This window comes from Coccinella septempunctata, chromosome 1 (assembly GCF_907165205.1).
Source record: "Coccinella septempunctata chromosome 1, icCocSept1.1, whole genome shotgun sequence".
Lineage (NCBI taxonomy): Eukaryota > Metazoa > Arthropoda > Insecta > Coleoptera > Coccinellidae > Coccinella > Coccinella septempunctata.
In genome coordinates this window covers 18,033,399-18,054,289 of record NC_058189.1, presented here as the reverse complement: position 1 = coordinate 18,054,289, position 20,891 = coordinate 18,033,399, and the positions used below count along the sequence as shown (strand labels likewise).

Genomic DNA, 20,891 nt, shown 5'->3' with positions numbered 1-20,891 from the left:
TCCACTGCATGGAGCAAACGGAATGGTATATACGAGACTTGAAAAAGCCGAAGCACTTGCCGACTCAATTGAGAGAGAAGCCAGAATAAATTACAGAAATGATGATGACAATGAAGATCTAGAAGAAGAAGTGGAGGCAAACGAAGAACTGATGATGGAACCACCGGAAACCGAAATCATTCCAAAACCGGCTTCACCAACAGAAATCAAAGAGATAATAATGAAACTGAAAAACCGGAAAGCACCAGGAGAAGATAGGATAACGAATTATATGTTGAAGAAATTGCCTAGAAAAGGAATAGCAGCCTTGACGAATATAACAAACGGAGTGATGAGGACCGAATACTACCCAAAGAGATGGAAAACTGCAGAAATGATAGTTTTCAACAAGCCTGGAAAGGGACGGAAATTTCCTCAAAATTATAGACCAATCAGCCTATTATCAGCACTAGGAAAAGTCGTCGAGAGGGTTATCGCCAAAAGGCTGAATGAGGAAACAGAAATGTTGAAGATAATTCCACCCGAACAATTTGGATTTCGACGAGAACACTCGACTGAACTCCAATTACTACGGCTCATAGAATACGTCACCGAAGGAATGCAGACCAAACAGGCCACAGGATTAGTTCTGATGGATATCGAGAGAGCTTTTGATAGAGTATGGCACGAAGGCCTAATCTACAAGATGAAAAAAGCAGGATATTCGACCAAGCTATGCAAGATTATAAGGAACTATCTGAGGAATAGAAACTTTTATGTGAAAATAGATGGAGCAACCTCTCAAATCAGACAATTAGAAGCGGGAGTGCCTCAAGGATCGGTACTTGGACCTCTGCTTTATGTAATATACGTCTATGATATCCCGAAGAATGCTAGAAATATGCTCACATTGTACGCAGATGACACAGGAATAGCGTTCAGACATCGACGCCCAGAGATCATACGCCGGAGACTGCAGGAAGCCATAGATGAATTACTCAAATGGTGCATCAAATGGAAAATCCAAATCAATGGAAGAAAGACTCAAGCAATATTACTGCAAAAGAGAAGATTGAGGATGGAAGAAAACCTTGAAGTTGATGGAGAAGAGGTTGAATGGAAAAATGAAGCAACATACCTAGGAGTGACGCTTGACAGAGGACTTACATGGAAAAACCACATCAAATGTGCAGTTGATAAAACAAAAGCCGCAATGAGTAAACTTTATCCACTCATAGGCAGAAGAAGTCATATGAATAAGAACATCAAGTTGACGATGATTAAAACAATTGCGCGACCACAACTCATCCAACGGAAGAAGCTAGAAGGTCAAGAACCTACTACCGAAGACCCAAAGATCAGGTAAGGATTTAAATGTAACCAAAGAAGAGCTTAACCTATAAAAGCTATAGGCAGCATACAAATATCAACACGACTATGATCGTGTGAGAGTCCAGAAACCATAAGAGTCAACTGGTTAATAGGCAAAATGCCCGGAACCTATGAAGAAGCAGTTAAGGGTTTTTAGTGGGTCTCGAGCTCGGAGAGTGAGAATCCCCACACTGTTCCCCCTCAGGAGAGGGTGTGTTCGTCTGTTTGCAGATTTTCCCCCTGCTACACCAAAAAAAAAAAAAAAAGGTTAATTTCGACCATTCGACCATTTCGACCAAATATTCAATGGTCAAGAAGTAGAAGCAATATCGATTATTGTAAATACCAATCGAGGACAAGTGAAGATTATTTCGTCTTATAAATCACCGGATAAGGACATGCTGGAAGAGGATCTAAAAATGCTACTAGAAGGAAGACACCCGAAAATCATAATTGGTGATCTTAACTGCAAATCGCAGGAATGGAACAGTAGGGTGGAAAATACCAACGGGAGAAGACTGAAGATTTATGCTGAAAATCTTAATGCAGTTGTGATAGGACCTGATATACCGACCTACATACCAAGAGTAAATGGACTACCCGATGTACTGGACATTGTCGTAATGAGAGACATCACTGAAGAAAACAGCATTGATACAATACAAGACGGAACTTCAGACCACAATCCCATAGAATTCATAGTGGGACATGGCCCAAGAAACGAAAAAGAGACACAAACCAAGGATTGCACAGACTGGGAGAAATATAAGAATTTACTTCAGGAGAAAATCACGGAAATTCCCCAAATAAACACCCGGGATGAATTAGATGAAGCAGTTGAAAAATTGGAAAATCAAATAAAAGAAGCCTATGAAGAAAGCACCAAGAGAATAAGGAAACCAATTCCGAAACATTCACACGGAGATACGCCAAGGGATATAAAGGAACTCAGGAAAATCTACAGAACAACAAAAAGAGAAGAAGACAAGAAGAAACTGAATAAGCATAGTCAGATATTGAAAAATGCTTTAACAGATCTGCGTAATAACAGATGGCACCAGAGATTAAGGGAACTGAATACAATAGATCACTCGGCTTGGAAAATGCAAAAACGCTTACGACGAGAACAGACAGTTATACCTCCACTGCATGGAGCAAACGGAATGGTATATACGAGACTTGAAAAAGCCGAAGCACTTGCCGACTCAATTGAGAAAGAAGCCAGAATAAATTACAGAAATGATGATGACAATGAAGATCTAGAAGAAGAAGTGGAGGCAAACGAAGAACTGATGATGGAACCACCGGAAACCGAAATCATTCCAAAACCGGCTTCACCAACAGAAATCAAAGATTTAATAATGAAACTGAAAAACCGGAAAGCACCAGGAGAAGATAGGATAACGAATTATATGTTGAAGAAATTGCCTAGAAAAGGAATAGCAGCCTTGACGAATATAACAAACGGAGTGATGAGGACCGAATACTACCCAAAGAGATGGAAAACTGCAGAAATGATAGTTTTCAACAAGCCTGGAAAGGAACGGAAATTTCCTCAAAATTTTAGACCAATCAGCCTACTATCAGCACTAGGAAAAGTCGTCGAAAGGGTTATCGCCAAAAGGCTGCATGAGGAAACAGAAATGTTGAAGATAATTCCACCCGAACAATTTGGATTTCGACGAGAACACTCGACTGAACTCCAATTACTACGGCTCATAGAATACGTCACCGAAGGAATGCAGACCAAACAGGCCACAGGATTAGTTCTGATGGATATCGAGAGAGCTTTTGATAGAGTATGGCACGAAGGCCTAATCTACAAGATGAAAAAAGCAGGATATTCGACCAAGCTATGCAAGATTATAAGGAACTATCTGAGGAATAGAAACTTTTATGTGAAGATAGATGGAGCAACCTCTCAAACCAGACAATTGGAAGCGGGAGTGCCTCAAGGATCGATACTTGGACCTCTGCTTTACGTAATATACGTTTATGATATCCCGAAGAATGCTAGAAATATGCTCACCTTGTAAGCAGATGACACAGGAATAGCGTCCAGACATCGACGCCCAGAGATCATACACCGGAGACTGCAGGAAGCCATAGATGAATTACTCAAATGGTGCATCAAATGGAAAATCCAAATCAATGGAAGAAAGACTCAAGCAATATTACTGCAAAAGAGAAGATTGAGGATGGAAGAAAACCTTGAAGTTGATGGAGAAGAGGTTGAATGGAAAAATGAAGCAACATACCTAGGAGTGACGCTTGACCGAGGACTTACATGGAGAAACCACATCAAATGTACTGTTGATAAAACAAAAGCCGCAATGAGTAAACTTTATCCACTTATAGGCAGAAGAAGTCACATGAATAAGAACATCAAGTTGACGATGATTAAAACAATTGCGCGACCACAACTCACATATGGATCGGCGGCATGGGGCTTCGCAGCCAAGAGCCACATCAAGAGAATACAGGCCACTGAGAATAAACTCCTTAGAATGGCGATGGACGTACCCTGGTTTGTTAGGAACAAACAAATCTACAAGGACTTGGAATAGGAACCAGTTACAGAATTTATGAAGAGAAAGGCGGAAAGGATATTCGACAAAGCCAAACAACATCCAAATGAGGAACTACGAAGATTAGTCGACTACGATCCAACGGTAGAAGCTAGAAGGTCAAGAACCTACCACCGAAGACCGAGAGATCAGTTAAGGATTTAAATGTAACCAAAGAAGAGCTTAACCTATAAAAGCTATAGGCAGCATACAACTATCAACACGACTATGATCGTGTGAGAGTCCAGAAACCATAAGAGTCAACTGGTTAATAGGCAAAATGCCCGGAACCTATGAAGAAGCAGTTAAGGGTTTTTAGTGGGTCTCGAGCTCAGAGTGTGAGAATCCCCACACTGTTCCCCCTCAGCAGAGGGTGTGTTCGTCTGTTTTGCAGATTTTCCCCATGCTTCACCAAAAAAAAAAGGATATCTCTTGTTAGTATAGTTTTAATAAGTTCCCGTACTCATTTTAATCTTCTTTTGTAAATTCTCATTCTTCGTCTATCTTCCTCCGGATCGTAGTCCACTAGTATCCTGAGTTTGTCGTTGGATGTTCCTTCGCTGTTTCGAATAACTTTTCAGCTTTCCTCTTCATAAATTCGGTGGTGGTTGCCCACTTCGAATCTCGATATATCTGTTTGTTACTGACAAACCAAGGCGCATCTATAGCACATCGTAGTAGCTTATTTTCTGTTGCCTGAATTCTTTGTATATGGCTCTTTGCCGCGAATCCCCAAACACCTGATCCATAAGTCAGTTGCGGTCTAGCAACGGCTTTGATTATTCTCAATTTTGTCTCATTTGACATGTGGCTTTTTCTACCTATTAGCGGGTATAGCATATTCATCGCTGCCTTGGTTTTGTCAACCAACGGCTTGTTCGATATGGCTTCTCCAAGTTAGAACTTTATCTAGGGTAACACCCAAATATTTCGCTTCGTTTTTCCACTCGATTTCTTCTCCATCCACCTCTAGATTTGTTGTAGAACTCAGTTTCCTTTTCTGCAGTAATATCGCTTGGCTCTTTTGTCTGTTGAGCTTTTTTTCCATTTAATACACCAGTCATTTATTTCATCTATAGCTCCTTGTAATTTTTATTCCATGATTTCAGACTTGCGATGTCGCATTGCGATTCCAGTGTCGTCGGCATATAGCATAGTCTTTGGAGATTTTGGTATATCGTGAATATCTTATTGTAATTGAAGGCTTTAAATGTTGTTTTATTTACAAATATACAAAACAATATTGTCGGTTTATCGACAAAGGAACAACATTTAAAGCCTTCAATTACAATATCTTTTATCGATAACGGAATTATTTTAGAAATCAAATTTAATCCGTCACAATTATATCAAATAATACGAACTTTAAATATGACAAAATTAGGATCAGGTAACACGACACATTCTTCTTGAAAAGCGATATTTTCTTTACATATATGTTATACAGTAACGGCCCAAGTACTGACCCTTGAGGCACCCCTGCTTCCATATATCTGATTGTGGAGTCAGGCCCGTCGTAAGCGGGCGTGCAAGGCGTGCCCGGCACAAGGGCGGCACGTCCAGGGGGGCGGCAAATCCAGTGAAATTGATTTTTTTTTGGAGGGGACAAAGAACGTGGTAAGCGTGGGAATACTACTAACATTGCCGGTTTCAGTTGCATCTTGAGAAAGATCTTTTTCAAAATAAAAAATTATCAAGAATTATTCAAGATCCACTATGCTCCAACACAGATTAAGTAATTTAGCTATAATTTCAATTGAACACAAAATTTTGGATAGATTGGATATGACTAAGATTATAGAAGATTTCGCAAATATAAAAGCGAGAAGAGTGAAATTTTTTTAGATAAATATTTGAGTGTATATCTATATGATTTTTCAATTTTATAAATAGAAATAACAATAAATATAATACATACAGGGTGTTTCATCATAAACTGGACAAACTCATATGACGTGTAGAGAACATCTGGAGAATCATTTTTTTCTTATGAAATATTTCCCGTTTTCGAAGCATAAGGGAGATACAGGGTGTTTAATGTCATTTTCGAGCGTTATTATATTGAGTGTGGTCGGTTATGTATAAGACTGGAAGTAATGGTTTCTTGTCATATCGTAGTATTTTTGGATGTTTCATTCAGAAATGGTGTAGAACACCGAAAAAAAAATTACTAAATGGCGGAAAACCTGCAATGTTCGTGATTTTTTTTTTTCGGTTGCCAAATTGATTTTCATTTCCTAAATTAACACAATTTTTAAGGGATATCTGTGAAAAAATTTTTTCAGAAATCGAACACAACTTTTTTTTTACATGTCTACAGCGAAAAAAAAATTTCACTCGAAATTGATGAAATTTTTCACTATTGTACTTACTTTCATACCTAACACGAATATCAAAACAGAATCGAAAAATATCAAACGGTGCTCTCTGGATACGCCCCTGATGTAGCGCCCTATTGGGGGCGGCATAACAGTATTTGCACGCGGGCGCTCAGACAGCTAGCGGCGGGCCTGTGTGGAGTTTTCTCCTTCCACTTTTACGTAGAATCTTCTGTTCCTCAAATAATTCCTAATCAACTTGCACAGTTTGATTGAATATCCAGCATATCTTATTTTGTAAATCAATCCTTCATGCCATACTCTGTCGAATGCTCTGGCGACATCTAGGAGAACAAGACCTGTTGCTTGTTTATTTTGGAATCCTTCTGTTATGTATTCTGTGAGTCTCAATAATTGCTGTTCTGTTGAGTGATCTCTTCTGAATCCGAATTGCTCTGCTGGAATGAGATTCAGATTTTCAGTTTCTTGTGTAAGCCTCCTAGCGATTACTCTTTCTACTACTTTTCCTAGGGCGGACAATAAACTTATCGGCCTGTAGTTTTGGGGGGTAGTTTGCCTGGTTTGTTGAACACTATGACTTCTGCAGTTTTCCACTTTTTCGGATTGTGTTCAGTCCTCCTGATACCATTTGCAATATTTGTGAGAGTAGCTTTACCTTTTCTAGGTAATTTCTTCAACATAACATTCGTTATTTTATCACTTCCGGGAGCTTTTCTATTTTTCAAGCTTCAGATTATCTCCTTTATTTCAAATGGAGAGGTTGATTTTTCTATTTTGTCGCCTACTGGTGGTTCGTCCATTTCTTCTTCGTTGTTCTCGACTAGTTCTTCCAGATCATCATTATCGTCATCAGGTCTGTAATTTATTTTCGATTCTCTTTCGATCGAGTCCGCCAGTGCTTCTGCTTTATCGATATTCGTATATGCCATTCCTCTTTCTCCGTGGAGTGGTGGTCTTTTCTCTTCTCAGACATTTTTGCATTTTCCATGCTGAATGATCGATAGTATTTAGTTCTTGAACTCTTTTTTTCCATCTATTTGTTCTCATGTCCTTCAGGGCATTTTGTAGAACTTGGTAGTGTCGATTTGGATTTCTCATATTTATATCTGTTTTGTTGAGCCTGTATGTTTTTCTTAGTCTCCGATTTTCGCTGATGAGATCTTTGATTTCTTTGGGTGTATCACCGTGTGGATGTATCGGTGCTGGTCTCGATATTTTCTTGGTGCTCTTTGTGTAGACATCTAGTATATTCTTTTCTAGTTTATTGACTGCACATTCAAGGTCTTCCGATGTTTTGATTTTTGGTATTTCGGTTACCTCCGATTGTATCAGATGGCTATATTCAGTCCAATCGGTGTATTCTCTTGTTTGCATTAGTTTTCTTCGTGGCCCTTCTGATTTTCGGGATGTTTGTTCGTTCGACTCTTCAGCGAAATACACTGCGCAAAAAAATTAACGCACATTCTGAAAATCTCAATTTTAATGAAAGTTAACTCTACATTGACTTTATAACTCATTTTTTTTGTTCTCTCGGGAAGGTTTTGAACGAAACAAGACACATTAAATGGAAGAAAAATTCAGGATTTCACCGAATCTTATGTGAAAGAAGAGACATGAACAATTTTCAAAATACTGAAATGCTGATAAGTGATTTAATACTTGGTATTTCCACCCCTTGCGTTAATTACAGCTCGGCAACGACGGTTTATACTCAAAATGAGTGATCTTAAAATGTTCTGATCTAATCCATCCCAGATTTCTCCGAGTTGGATTCCTAAGTCACTAAGAGTAGCTGGACTTCTCAGCCTTCTATTGAGGTTGTCCCAATCGGATTGAGATCTGGACTTCTTGCTGGCCATTCCATTCGAGAGACTTCAACCTCTTCAAGGTACTCCTGAACGATGCGCGCACGATGGGGTCTGGCATTATCGTCCATAAAAATGAAATTTTCACCAATGTATGGGGCAAATGGCACTACATGCTCTTCAAGAATGTTCCTTATATACTTATCAGCATTCATAGCTCCATTATCAACGACTACTCCTCCCCCGAAACCAGTAGTATTAAGGAAATTGCACTGAGCATATCTTTCATGTGGACGTCTGTATACAAAGGAACGTCGATCACAATGGTAGAGGCAGAATCTAGACTCATCTATGAAGAGAACTCTTTCCCAATCGGCCTCTTCCCAATGGATATGCTCTCTCGCAAAATCCAAACGCGCCCTTCGATGGGCTGGGGTAAGAGCTGGGCCTCTTGCCGCGACACGAGGCCTTAAATCATATTCTCTGAGGCGATTTCTTATTGTCTGAGTGCTAATTTGCAACTCATGAGTTTGCTCAAGATGAATTTGAAGGAGGCGAGCTGTTGCAAACCGTTGTCTCAACGAAGAAACTCTCAAGTTACGTTCTCGAATGGCAGTTGTTACCCGTGGTCTACCCTGTCCTGGTCTTCGGACTTTCATACCTGTCTCCCTGAATCGCTGCAACATACTGGACACACTTGTATGAGAAACTCCAAACCTTTCTGCAATTCTTGTGTATGTCCACCCTTCTTCTCGCAAAACTACCGCTTGGGCACATTCCTGTTGGGTCAAATTGCGTGTTTCGCGTTGCATAGCGATCGAGTGTGGAAAATCAAACGAAAGAAAAACTATTGATTACTAGAATTGATCGAGAACAACTGATTTTAGAATGGAGCCAATATATTCAAAATCTGATAATATCATCTTTTTTTATTCCTGCTGGGAAAAAAACATCTGTATTGAAGAAAACCGTTGAAAGTGGATAACATATGCATGCATAATTCTGATAAAAATAATTAACATTAAGAACACCTTCAGTTGTAGAATAAATTTGAGATTTCCATAATGTGCGTTAATTTTTTTGCGCAGTGTATTATTATTTCTATGGGGTAACCTTACCGTATCCTATACTGGAGTTATTTAATATTCTGGAACTGGAGGGGGCGAGTTGTTGAGCGAAAACAACTCTTGAAATGAAAATACAGATGATTGTCCTCGTTTCATGTAAATGTGTTTTTGTGTGTTGACGAGGATGCACATTTATTTGGTTCAGTTGAGGAATAAAAATCAGTTCATATGTTCAATCTCCTTTAATTTCATAAGTGAAAGTAGATTACAGTTTCACAGTTAGGGGGAAATTTAAAATGGAACATTGTTACAGAATTCGTGTTCGCATACCTTGCATCGTAATGAGGTTGAGGAGTAATGTTGCGAAAGGTTGGCACACGAATTTGTGTCACATGCTCTCCTCCAGTAACCCTTCTTTATCCCCGTAATCTCATATTGTAGACACTTGGTCCCTTTTTTACATTTGGTGGATGTGTTGACTGTACCTTTCCTGCAGTCACCTTTCGAATCATAACTCTCACAACTTCTACACAAGAAGGAGGATGCTGAAAAAAATTAAACAGATATATTATTTCCGAAAGCTGTCGAAGGACATTTTTTAAAAACTTTTTGTGAATTGAGCTTATTGTATACTATATCTTCATTTAGATAGATATTTCCAAATAAATAGTGTTTTATGTTTTTTTTATGATTAGACAAGTCTTTATAGGAATAAGACCAGACTGCAATTTTATTATCACTTTTAATTTATCAAACAATAAGACATAAATATGCAATATACATCAGTTATTACCAGGAGGCGCTGAGTAGGTGTCACATTTAAAATTTCCCGTAATTTGCCAACCCAATAGTACCATAACTAGAATCTCGTTATCTCGATTGTTTTTCCATTGTATCAGTATTTGACTTGTTCATATATTCCAGAAGAGCATTCCGAAGGTCAAAAGGAACACTTTTTCCTTTACGATTTTCTTCATTTCGGTACGGTTGAAAAGGTAGGTACAGACTTTCGAAAATCCATAAGAAAATGCAATTCTGAGGTATCTGGCAAACGATTTCATCGAATGGAATGATTTGCGGGATATAGTAATAAAACGTCTCCCTAAACAAAATTTTGCTCACGTCTTCCAGTTTCTAATGAATATTTGTCCATTTTGAAAAATAAAAGAATTTTTTTGAGTAATTCAATATTAAAAAATGAAAATATCTATGATATCAGAAAAAATGGGTACTTTGGCTGAATGCAACTCTATTTTTCCAAGGGTGGCATAGCTCATTATGAAAACTTTAAATAACTTTATCTTTTTATCAAGACCGAATCAAAAAGAATGCTAGGGAAAAAAGCGTTTTTTTTTGACATCAAGGAATCTACTGCTGAAACATATGTACCATTCAAAGACTCACCCTGATTATGTGTCCTATCTCGGAGACTCCTAATCAAAGGTTTTGTTGAGTACAAAATTTGTAGTGACAAATTTTGTACTTGGGTTTCTTTGTATTGTCTGTACAATGAGCTTTTTTATGAAGCCTGTACTAATTCTTCGAGCATCTTCTTTGCGCATGCTTTCGGCGATTAGGGCCATGTCGTCTGCTAATCTAAGGTGTGTTGGTCTGTTGCCATTCACATTGATATCTCTGGTCTCCCAGGCTCCAGCATAAGGATTGAACTGCGTACTCGAGAATGCTTTGTCGAAAACTTATATACAAGTCTGCAGACTGTCTAACTGCTATATCTGCTATATCTCGTGAAGTTTTACGGATATTCTGGTATTTTTGTATACAGATTACAAAAATGATTTTCCGAACATAGGTAATGCCATGAGAATGAAAAGTACAGAAGAAAGGCAACCGTCCAATGCGAGAATGATTTCATTACAGGTGACAAATAATTCAATATTTGACTAAGCCGTTCCATATTTGATTTACTCCACTTATTTCTAAGGCAAGGTGCACATCGGAAAAACATGAGACTGAAAACGTGAAACAAGAATCGTGAAACACCTTTCATAAAATTACAACATATAGTTTCAAATGGCAATCCGCACATCAGAGAAACGAGTTTCATAGGACGTCATCCAGGAAGAAATCATTAACATGAAATATTTTCTGCTCGGAAGGCCGCACATCAAAAAAACATAAATCATGAATCGATGAACATGAAACGCATTTAATGAAATTACAACCTATTTTGTACTCCATGTCAATCAGGGTAGTCAAAACTTAATTTTACATATGAATATACGAAGTATAAGTAAAAATTTATGGTTTTGCTGCGTGGTCTGGATTAATATCTGGATTGCCTAATACTTACTGAAACTCACCAAATCGATGATTTGGGGTAGTTTAGTGTTGCAGGGTACGACAAAATTTATAATGCGGGTCGGAATAATAAGAACGATGGGGTCGTTGCATACATACATCAAGTCTTCCATAAGATTCGAATTCCATGTGGAGGAAATGTTTTGCCAGATGAAGTGTCTTCAAATAAAACTTCATCTGAGTTTCGATAAAACTGTAAATGTTACAGCCTTTTATAGATCCCCAAGTACAAATGTGTGGAACTTCATCGCCGAATTGGACAAATATCTGAGTCGACTGCAAACTGAACCAGAGGAAATGTGCGTCTTCACTGGTGACATTAAGAGGGGTCTACACCTTTTGAGGGGTCAGTTCAAAAAGAGAAATCGAATATCTGACGTCAGAAACCACTAATTTATATGGGGTTTTCATTATGATATAAGTCAATTCTATCCGTCAGCTCGAAAAGTCAGAATTTTTTCCTTGAAGAATAAAGATTCATTCATGTTATTAACTTTTCGAGGTTAAATTATCTCTTCTATGAATTTCCACATGAAAAAATTTCTCGAAAAGTCTCGCTATTGGCTACAGTTCGTATGGTTCGTTAAGTGCTGCCATCTTTTCGACGAAAGGGGAAACTATTGTCATATTCAACAATAAGGGACCTTAAGACAGGAATGAGTGTTAGAGTAGATGGTCTGAAGGCCGAAACCATTAAAGTTATAGCTCAACCCATAAGCTTTCAAGCAGACAATTGTTGTGCCACTGTATAAGAAGGAAGATACAGAGCTAATCACGAATTCCCAAAGAGATGGAAAAGTGCAGAAATGATAGTTTTCAACAAGCCTGGAAAGGAACGGAAATTTTCTCAAAATTATAGACCAATCAGCCTACTATCAGCACTAGGAAAAGTCGTCGAGAGGGTTATCGCTAAAAGGCTGAATGAGGAAACAGAAATGTTGAAGATAATTCCACCCAAACAATTTGGATTTCGACGAGAACATTCGACTGAACTCCAATTGCTACGGCTCATAGAATACGTTACCGAAGGAATGCAGACCAAACAGGCCACAGGATTAGTTCTGATGGATATCGAGAGAGCTTTTGATAGAGTATGGCACGAAGGCCTAATCTACAAGATGAAAAAAGCAGGATATTCGACCAAGCTATGCAAGATTATAAGGAACTATCTAAGGAATAGAAACTTTTATGTTAAGATAGATGGAGCAACCTCTCAAACCAGACAATTGGAAGCGGGAGTGCCTCAAGGATCGGTACTTGGACCTCTGCTTTACGTAGTATACGTTCATGATATCCCGAAGAATGCTAGAAATATGCTCACCTTGTACGCAGATGACACAGGAATAGCGTTCAGACATCGACGCCCAGAGATCATACATCAGAGACTGCAGGAAACCATAGATGAATTACTCAAATGGTGCATTGAATGGAAAATCCAAATCAATGGAAGAAAGACTCAAGCAATATTACTGCAAAAGAAAAGATTGAGGATGGAAGAAAACCTTGAAGTTGATGGAGAAGAGGTTGAATGGAAAAATGAAGCAACATACCTAGGAGTGAAGCTTGACAGAGGACTTACATGGAAAACCACATCAAATGTGTAGTTGATAAAACAAAAGCCGCAATGAGTAGACTTTATCCACTCATAGGCAAAAGAAGTCATATGAATAATAACATCAAGTTGACGATGATTAAAACTACCGCGCGACACATATGGATCGGCGGCATGGGGCTTCGCAGCCAAGACTCACATCAAGAGAATACAGGCCACTGAGAATAAACTCCTTAGAATGGCGATGGATGTACCCTGGTTTGTTAGGAACAAACAAATCTACAAGGACTTGGAATGGGAACCAGTTAAAGAATTTATGAAGAGAAAGGCGGAAAGGATATTCGACAAAGCCAAACAACATCCAAATGAGTAACTACGAAGATAAGTCGACTACGATCCAACAGAAGAAGCTAGAAGGTCAAGAACCTACCACCGAAGACCGAGGGATCAGTTGAGGATTTAAATGTAACCAGAGAAGAGCTTAACCTATAAAAGATATAGGCAGCATACAACTATCAACACGACTATGATCGTGTGAGAGTCTAGAAACCATAAGAGTCAACTGGTTAGTAGGCAAAATGCCCGGAACCTATGAAGAAGCAGTTAAGGGTTTTAAGTGGGTTTCAAGCTCAAGAGAGTGAGAATCCCCACACTGTTCCCCCTCAGGAGAGGGTGTGTTCTGTTTTGCAGATTTTCCCCCTGCTACATCAAAAAAAAAATATCACGAATTATATAGACTGGTATCACTGGTGACGCACCTCTCCAAGGTTTTTGAGAAAATAATAAAAAAACGACTGGATTATTTCTTAGAAAAATATAAGATTATTTCAGATAGTCAGTTCGATTTCAGAAAAAAGAGGTCAACGGAGGATGCTATTTTATCATTAACGGAAGAAATCACGTCTTCATTCAACAGCTCAAAATCAAGCCTATGTGTTTTCATGGATCTATCTAAGGCGTTCGATAATGTGAGTCATGACCTATTGGAGTCAGAGCTGGACACAACTAAAGGAAAAAGTTGAGGAAGGCTTTAAAACTACTAAAGTAGTTCAACAAAAAATTACTGACTATGGTTTATATGCTAAGTAAAACTTTTAAGAACTCCGATATAACAACCTGGATGTTTCTATATAAAACTTACATACGACCTATTATCGAGTATGCTGGACAAGTATGGTGGCCTTCAACCAGGTATGAAGAAATTCTCCTGGAGTCTGTTCAACGCTGGATTACACGTCTACCATACTCATATGTGCGTCCAACCTACGAGGATCGTCTTCGCATATTTGGTTTGCCAAGCTTTGCTGAACGCCGGACTAGGGGGGATCTCATTTTTACATTCCGAGCCCTTCATGGCCATTTCGGTGGAGGGATCCAGGACATGTATTGCCTCAATAATAACAGCTTGCGAGGGCATCGGTATAAGCTATCCAAGGAAGCCTTCAAGTCGACACCTCGGCAAATGTTTCTCCCCAACAGAATATTCAGTTCATGGAATGGTCTACCGACGGCGATTGTGGAGGCCCCTTCTGTGAACGCTTTCAAGAACAGGTTGGATGGATGGAGTCGAAATTAATTTTTTATTTTGTTATTTACCATGTTTTGTTTGCACAGTAGTTAAAGTTCCCTCAGTTGTTTATTATGAATGTATTTGAGTTGGGTTTATAGATTTAATTCTCAACCCTTGTCGTTGTTTAAATAAATAAATAAATAAATAAATAAACATGGAAAAAACTCTATATTCACCCTACAGCTGTCATTCTGTTGGTGCTCACCGTGAATACTGGGAAAGAAAACTTCAGCATTTGCCCCAGGACGAAGGTCAATTATTTGGGCGTAATTATTGACACACATTTGAGACGGAACATCCATATTCAGCATTTGGTTAAAAGGCTCAGATCAGTTCATATTCTACCCCTTCTAACTGAGAAGCTTGTATCATGCTCTTGTTGAAAGCCATCTAAGATACTCAGTGGGAAGCAGCATTGACAACGCATCTTCATTCTCTGGAGGTGAACCAACGGAGATTTTGTAACGCTCTGGTATCTCGAGCGCCAGCTATTCCTTAAAGGGAAAATAGCAAACCTACCCTGGTAGCTCCAAGCCGAAGACAAGGTGCGGTGTTATCTGGGGTGTTAGCGATAACCAGTGAAAGTCAGAATCGGATTTCACAATTTTATTCGTTGTCTCGTGGTAAGAAATACAATCGGCACAATTATTATCGTTTCGGTCGTGTGAAAATCGTAATACAATTGAATAAGAGTCTACTTTACAACACTAAGGAGGTTTCCCTCGGAATCATATACAATTACATAAAATGGTGGATTCGCGGAATGAAACGGACGGAAAGAAAGAAAAAGGGGAGATCCGATCTCAAACGTATCGCGGATGTTACAGACTCGTTCGCCAGCCAGAACCAAAGAACCCTGAGCGGGCAAGGTAATTGGGGCTCAGTTCCAAACTACGGGACTGTAAGAAGCTTACAGCACCGATAAAGAAAAAGGGTACACGATGGGTGACCACGCGGGTTTCATCCAGAGATTTCCCCCAACGCGGAGAAAGGAAACCGGGTTAAGGGTGTACACCGGGTGACCACGTTAGTTTCCGCCTCTGACGGAGTTAGACTCCGGCCAGAAACTTCCCCAAACGCAGAGGAAGGGTAAAGGTGTGCACAAACTGGTTACCACGTTGGTTTCCGCCTCTGAGGTGTTTGCACGCCGGCCAGAAACTTCCCCCAACGCAGTGAAGGGGAAAAGGGTAAGGGGTTGAAACTGAGGTTCCCAAATGAAATACAGAAGGCCATCTTACCTCTGAACTCGGTAACGGATGGTCTGTCCGATTCCTGACGGCCCATCGGCACTCCGCACACCGTCGTCAACGTTAACAGAAAAAAATCAAGCAGCGAAAAGTGGACGGCGGATATTCGAGCAAGAAAAAAAAATAGCAAGAAACAAAAATTAAAAAGTCGGCGAATGAAAAACTGTATAAGCATTCAACTCTACTCGCTGCGAATCGTACCAATTAATTGACCAGTGGGGGCACATCTGATTTTATATCGGCTGGGGGGGTGCGGTAACGGGATGTGCCTCAGATATCGAAAATCGGTAATATTCGCGTCGATGAAGATCTGTTTATCGGTGCCGGCAGAAAAAACTCGGTTATCTCTCAATTCAGGAGGTCTCCGTATTCGGAAGTTATTTTACATCCAGTCCTGCATTAGATACCACAAAACACACCAAACAGGTGCTTCACTACCTGCACACGAATATGATACACGGCAAAAATGTTCACAGGTTGTCCCTCTGATGGAAAAAACCATCACCCAGAAAAGTTATGAATATCTGGCAGCAAAGTTTTATAATGGAATACCAGAAGAGATTAAAAACATACGTCTTTCTATCGATTCAAGAAACACTTGAAAGGCTAGCCGTACATTGAAGGCAGTGTAGCCTAGCACAGCACAGCGGAGTAACTACAAAGGAAAACTATTCCTCCTCTCTGCCTGAACGATGCCTCCATATTGAGACTAGCGTAGCCTAGCAAAGCATAGGGGAGGTACCATGGAACTATAGAGGAATGCGCGCATATTGCCTGTAGATAGTTAGTTGTTTCTGTGTCCTTAGTTAGTTTCTTCTAAAAATGTGGATCCAGCCGCTCAGCTGAACCTACTTTTGGATTCGAAATCAAATTAAGAAAATGGAAATATTTTGTTTTTATATAGTTTGTACAAATTTTTGCTAATCTATTCCCAGAATACATGTTTGTGCTCTGTACGCATGTAGTTGTTGTTACTCGTATCGTAAATTCCGTTTGCATAAAATTACATTTAAAAAAAAACGTGGTCACTCTGCAGAGGAAACTGTGCGAACTCCACAACCGACGCAGTGTAGACAAAGTACTCTGTTAGTACGTAGCGTAGGCCTCTGCTCTGCTACTTCCAATATGCGGCGTTCTATTTAATTGCATTTGTTGCAAAATTCTCTACTAGGCTAGGCTCTACTGTGCTGTACTGTGCTGGACTGCCCTCAATGTGCGGCTGGCCAAAGAGGTTATACTGAACCGACTAACCTGCGCTTTATGCCAAACCCCCACCGAGTGTGGGAGTAAAGAGGTCCAATGCTATTGTTGTGAATGAATTTTCATTTTTTGTTGTGATTTTTGTATTCTCATGTTTAGAAACCGAAACAGGGAATTCATTTTGCTACCGGTAACCACCCTTTAATTTCTTAATAAACTTTTTAGGGTTTTCACTCCCAATCTCTGAAACAGAATCAATTAAAAATGAAATGCTTCTGCGTAAATTCTTGCACTAATTTGTCAGGAGCAAATTAACTAGAAAAAAATGTTGAAATTATAATTTTAAGTGGTAACGTTTCGGAGTCTATATCAGACTCCTTCATCAGACGAAAAATCTATTTTCGAAAATCCTCTGAATTGTGGCTTTTGTTTGACATTAATTGTCAAGAATTTACGCAGGAGCAAATCGTTGATTTCATTTTTAATTGATTTTGTTTCAGAGATTGGGAGTGAAAACCCTAAAAAGTTTATTAAGAAATGCAGAATCCTCCCAGAATAAATTTCAATCGAAACCACCCTTCAAGTTGAAATTCCATGTAAATTATCTCATAATTAATAAAGGTGCCTATATTTATTTATTTATTATTTTTTTGAATGTTTGTTTCGACGTATTCTCTATACAAACCTGTGGTTGTCTATGAAAATGAATATGCTTATATTATACATATTAGCATATTTATGATTATTTGATAATCATAATAATTATATTAATATTCATAGTTATACAGAAAGCGTTACTGCTGGAACGGCGAGAACTATACGCGGGTGGATCAGGATTCCAACCGACAACAAGGAGACCGATGAACGACCCGAACTCGATCACCACCACAAGCCCGAAAATTTGGAAAGGGCTCCAACAGAGCTTAATCTTTTTGATATCTGAGATATCTGGGATAAGTGAATTTTCCTCTGGAGAGGAGTGTGAAAGCCGCAAGGCTAAAGTCATATAATTAATATTATTATTATTTAGTTGAAAGTGATACGCATAATAGTTTGAAATCTACAAATTCTTGAGTAAATCGAAGCGTCAATTTTTCGAACCACTTTATGACATTTGAATGAATCTCCTAATTAGTACAATTTTTCAGAAAATTATAAAATGTTTTTTTCGATGTTTTGGAAAAATCTAGTTTCGATACTAGAAAAACATCGGGATAAATTTCGGAGTTACCGAATTCAAAATGTTTTCAATTCACTCGAATTAGGCAAAATGGCCTCAAAAAGGTGGTAAACCGCTAATTTATGCTAAATTCATATTAATACTTACGATCCTCGGACCCAATTGTCTTACTATTTCATTTCGAACCTTGACAAGTACTACAGAATTTGAGTGCGGTAGAATGACTTCTCATTTGTTGTTGGCACCAGTCACCAGGGGCACATCCTCTACGATAATAAGGATTATGACCTTCATTTAATATATACTCTGCATAACAGTGATCCTCTCCCTTGATGGTGCATGTCGTGAGTTCCGTTACGTTTCCTGTGCGACAGTCATTGGAATCTCCTGAGCCTGTGCAATACCGACATTCTAAGGAATCGACTGGCAAGAAGAAAACGTTACTGACACTCAAAAAAATGAAAATTAATGACTTGTATGTCTTCATGGTAAGAACCGGTGTGGGTTAATTGGAAGGTAGATTATATATATAGAGGGAAATTAACAAAATTCGAAAATAAATTTGCATTGATATCTCCTGATAGATAAACTTCATTTATTCCTTATCCATAATGCCGCTCCAATAAACTTTTTAATTATGGCATTAACCTAAATGGAAAGTGTGGTATTATTATGGGCTTAATAATGGGCGTTTGCTCTGTTTCAATAGACACCAATTGAATAATTAAACCACGTTTAGTTCAATTTTATGATTGAAAATGGTTTAAAAATGTAATCATTTTTTACTGAAAAGGCGCAAACGGTCATCAATGACTTCATCTGAACTAGGTTTACATGTGTGCCACTATGCAAAATAAATTCTATTCACTATTGATTTCCGATTACACATTATCTAACACATATTAGAGTCATTCGGGGTAACTGTGCGCAGAGGGTAAGTGTGCGCAGTGCGTATATCTCGACTATGCAATGTATGAAAGAGGGGTTTATTTGGGTGAAGCAAGGGTGCAGAATCGCCATATTAGTTTTTCATAGGAGTGCGCCTTGCAAATTATGACATTGTTGATTATCTTGGTTAAGACTCGATCAATATTGTCCTATTTGTTCAGAAAAATATGAAGAGCCACCAACAGGGGAATGTATCAAGTGTTGTGTTCACCATGAATGGTGGCAAGAAACAATAATGCAGTGCTTGTAAAAAGGCGCTTCTGTATTGACAATAAACATAATTTCTCTAATATTATGACATTTTGATGACATTATTTTGTAATTTGTTTTGATTGTGTGGTTCACTAAGCACTGCGTTCACTTACCCCGTGAGGGTGCACACACTTACCCGCAATACGGGGCATGTGAACGCACTCCGACTTTCACCATTAAATTTCTTTTTGCGGAAAGAAAACGTTTTTGTTTGTTTGCTTTTTGATTTTTTTTTTGTGGATTAGAAAATTCGATATCTTATGAATATGTTTTAATTTTCCTAACTTCAACATTTGAAACAGGGTATGGCTTGAAAGGCAAAAGTGCGCACAGTTGCCCCGAATGACTCTATATTATACATCTTCAGTCTACAATTCACTAAAATACATGTTGTGAAAATTTTAGTTTTGGCCTGTGTTATAATTGGGTTTTTTCAGGCAGTAGCAATGGATTCAATATTTTTGATATTTCATGATTAAAAGTCGCTTCAAACCACTGTCAGGAATGCAAGTTCTAAAAAACTTCACTTCTGCGTTAAAAATTTGTTCAGTAAAACTGTCTGCACGATAATTTAAAGCACACGCCTCAGATTTGTTTTGTGTGGTCTTTTCAAAGATTGATTTACAGGGTGTTGTTTCAAGGATTTTTGAATCCTTGAATCGTTTGCGATTCATAATTTTTTGTTAACGCCGTCTTGGATTTCACGGTTATTGCATGATACATTTGACCTTCGAATAAGAAACATGTTTGTCGAATATGAATAAAATATACCGGGTGGTATACGGCCTCAGGAAGAAACGAGCAAAATTCATAAAACATCCTGTATCCCGATTACGAAGACAGTAAGAGCCAATAAATGTCGTATCTCAAGAACCACCTCGGTGCCACCTATCCGCCTGTTGAGTTTTTCAATTTCCCAATGAAACAGCCTGTATAATAAATCCACCTTTGCCGAAAATATTCTTTCTGGCTCTAATCACATTCGCTCCCCAAAGCCTTGTATCCTGGCAATCCCTCACAACAGAAGTTTGTGCGACACATTGAAAAAGATTCACATCACAAGGGCAAAATATAACACCCCCGAAAGGCTTCGAACACCCAAAAAGAATTCCTCGAACACCTTGTTTTTCTCATATTTCCTCCGCTTTTCCACTCCACAGTAACTTTTATTCTTCGTTTGCTATATTTTACGCGGAACCTATTAATTTGGATATTACAGCAACCCTACCACCTGCACGCGATTTCTGTTTATACGTGTTTCCTCTTCTTTCCGCTTGTTGTTGTTTTCTTGTGTCAATGTGTCATACTTGAGTTCATTTTTTTTCTATTCATTTCGACTTGTGAGTGTGGCCATAACTTTCATATATGAATGATATATTTTATATCATTATTCTTTGTGAATATTCTATATCTGTCTCGTATTAGTTTAAGACCTAATCCTGCATTTCAGATGCTTGAAGATGATCCCATTTTTGAAGGGATCGAAACATGTGTA

General features: G+C 38.6%; 1 protein-coding gene and 1 long non-coding RNA gene across 2 annotated transcripts in view; one reads left to right on the top strand and one right to left on the bottom strand.

The window, feature by feature from the left end:
- LOC123322840 overlaps positions 1 to 20,891 on the top strand; it is a 160,050-nt gene that overhangs the window by 66,408 nt on the left and 72,751 nt on the right. The gene's annotated exons all lie outside the window — the stretch shown is intronic.
- Positions 9,356 to 18,678, bottom strand: LOC123320121. Its single transcript, XR_006538694.1, has 2 exons — positions 18,344 to 18,678; positions 9,356 to 9,673 (listed from the first exon to the last, which is right to left on the bottom strand). It is a non-coding gene; the product is annotated as an uncharacterized LOC123320121 (long non-coding RNA).